The sequence below is a fragment of the Babylonia areolata genome, chromosome 19 (assembly GCF_041734735.1).
Source record: "Babylonia areolata isolate BAREFJ2019XMU chromosome 19, ASM4173473v1, whole genome shotgun sequence".
NCBI classification, from domain to species: Eukaryota; Metazoa; Mollusca; class Gastropoda; order Neogastropoda; family Buccinidae; genus Babylonia; species Babylonia areolata.
This window is the reverse complement of record NC_134894.1, coordinates 21,738,264-21,740,979: the sequence shown is the minus strand read 5'-3', so window position 1 is coordinate 21,740,979 and position 2,716 is coordinate 21,738,264. Positions and strand designations below refer to the sequence as shown.

The 2,716-nt window shown below is 36.8% G+C and overlaps 1 protein-coding gene across 1 annotated transcript in view; it reads right to left on the bottom strand.

The window, feature by feature from the left end:
- Window positions 1–1,793: 1,793 nt before the first annotated feature.
- Window positions 1,794–2,716, bottom strand: part of LOC143294100 (excitatory amino acid transporter 1-like) — a 120,399-nt gene continuing 119,476 nt past the window's right edge. The window contains exon 8 of the mRNA XM_076605531.1: window positions 1,794–2,716. This exon is cut by the window's right edge and continues 518 nt beyond it. The gene's annotated coding sequence lies outside the window, so the exon portion shown is untranslated.

The window sequence follows — 2,716 nt, the reverse complement described above, 5'->3', positions numbered from 1 at the left end:
TTCTCCATGTAACCATGATTCCACACGTGAGGGACTAGCGTTCACCAACAGGGAATAAACCTCCATTTATATATACATGCTGATCACAATCCTCTTCGATGAGACGCTGAATAATGTACAGCAAGATGACAAGTACATCAACACGATCCATATATTCCTCTTCTTTTTTTTCTCTCTTTTTTTTTCAACTTTTGTTGTTTTGTTTTAGGGTGTGGGGGTGAAGGGGTATTTACAAACAGATGAACTCAACAGAATACCAACAATGATGACTTTTTTTTTCATTTTACAAAGCTTGATTGCAGCACATTTGTCACTAAACTCTGTGTGTGTGTGTGTGTGTGTGTGTGTGTGTGTGTGTGTGTGTGTGTGTGTGTGTGTGTTCTGATCTGATTATTTTTCAATCCATTTATTGGTTTATTTACGACCTAGTCAGTAACATCTTTATCAAACTTTACTTACCATAAAATCTAACTGATTTTGACCATCGAATGAGTGAGAAAACAGTTTGAAGAAATCGCTACAGGCATTTCAAATCTTTAATGTAAGCAAACGATGAAGGGAATTTTAATCCCTTGGAGCGAATGAATTACTGCAACAGTTTTGCTCTTTCAGAGTAAGTGATGTAATGCAAACATTTCAAACCTTTGGAGTGTGTAATTTGACACAATGATTATTTGGAACAGTATGCAATAAGCAATGAATTTTCTACAAGCGTTTCAATCATGTGGAGGTAACAAAAATATCCATGAAAGCTAAGTAACTTGAGAAATATACATGCTAACTTCTGTGACGGTAACCTGGACAATTCACGTTATTATTTTTTATTTTTTTATCCCCAATTTATCTCTGAATATGGAAACGCCAAGGCAGTGAAAAACTGACTTATCTGAGAAACGTTGCGAGAGATTGGACACTGAAGAAAGATCATCCCTGCCTGTCTGCTTTCAGTAAGCCCTTCAAGGCTACAGTCATCTTCTGTGTCTTTCCTCACATCTGACATCCGTCATGAGCAAGCCAGCGGTTACGAACATTAATTCTACTGTGTTGTGTTTAGTCGTGAACTTACTACTTGGTTGCAGTTCGAAAGAAACTTTTAGAGTCAGATGCAATATTCAGAGTAACAGGCAAATCAAACAATCTAAATCTCAAGACTGTGCGATCAACACGATACATATTTCATCTCTTTATTTCAAAAGCGTATCAGTCTGTTAACGACTTCCTACTCTCATCAAATATCGGTTTTGCACAAAGACGGAGGTCACGTTTTGGTACACACTGGTATCGTCATTTTCAGGAGTGTTTATGCTCACGCTTAACTCACATCAGTTAGTTCAAGATGGCTGTATTTCATAGTTATTTCTTTCAACTACCTGGGATTAACGTTAATCAGTCAATAATTCTTACTTCCTCTAACAACAAACTTTGTGATTTCTCACAGACCTAGTACTGGATTTGCCATTTCCTGAAAACCTTCCTTCAAATGTAAAGTACGTAAACAACATGATATTTTATGTCTTCTTTTTTTTGTATGTTTGTTTTCGTTAGGCGTTTGAAGGTGGGCACGCGGTCAAAGCTAGGTTTCTTCTTTCTATGATGACCGCTGACACTATTCACAGTAATAGGACTTGTGAGGGCGAACTAAACCCTTTCTTTAAATGCAAGAAACACATTAGGCCGTGTTTCGGACAACAGTTCATGGGATTTGTTTGGTTTTGTACAAGAACTAGTAGTAGGTGTTGTAGTTTTAGTAGTAGTAGCAGTAGTAGTAGTAGTAGTAGTAGTTGCTGTTGTTGTAGCAGTAGTTGTTTTAGAACTGGTAGAAGTGTCTGACGGATTGGTTCTTTTTACATCTGCATGACAACACCGAGGAGGGAAGGGGTACATATGGACATCAAACGATCCACTGTATAGAACACAGCTGTGGCACTGGCCACAACAACAAAATCACATCATTCAGTAACACCAGTAACACCAGAAAACAGATCAAAAACGACATGTTTTCTGTAACAACACGATACATTTGTTTCTAAAAAGATGTGAGCGACAGAGGCAAAGGATATATGAAAGCGTTTTGTGTTTTAAAGTGATGTACCAACACTCCTAGTTTATCAATAAAAGAATTATCAATCAGGGTAGGATTCGCGATGTTGTTGTTTTTTTTAAGACTTTACTAAATCTCAACAAATATCGTTTTTGAGCTGTGTGTATTTTTCGTCGTTGTTCCTTTCTATTTCTGTCGATATGCAATGCAGTCCATGGCAATGTTTTGTGCAAAGTGAACTCATAAACATTGTTAATTCGTTGCTGATTAATGTTATGGCTTTTACGTGTTTGATCATCATGTAAACTATATAATATAGCCTGGAAGATAATTCATTGTATTCGGTACTGTTAACTTGCAAATAATTAGTCTAAAAAATAGTCAAGGGTATTCTTGAAGTTGACATCAAAAGATAGTAGTATATATTCTATTTGTTTAAGGTATATATTCTCTCTCTTTTTCTCTTTTTTTTTTCAAGCAACATACTCTGCTGTTAGGGGCAGAAAACAACAATCAATTCTCCTGAACAGGTCAGGTGCACAGTAACAGCGCTTTAGCTCAAATGTCCGTGAAAACCCCCAGCCTATGTAAGAATATCCTCTGATGAACATCCACAAAACAAGACATGGTACAAGCACGACTTTGTACTACTCAACCTTTGCATCCTAAGATTCT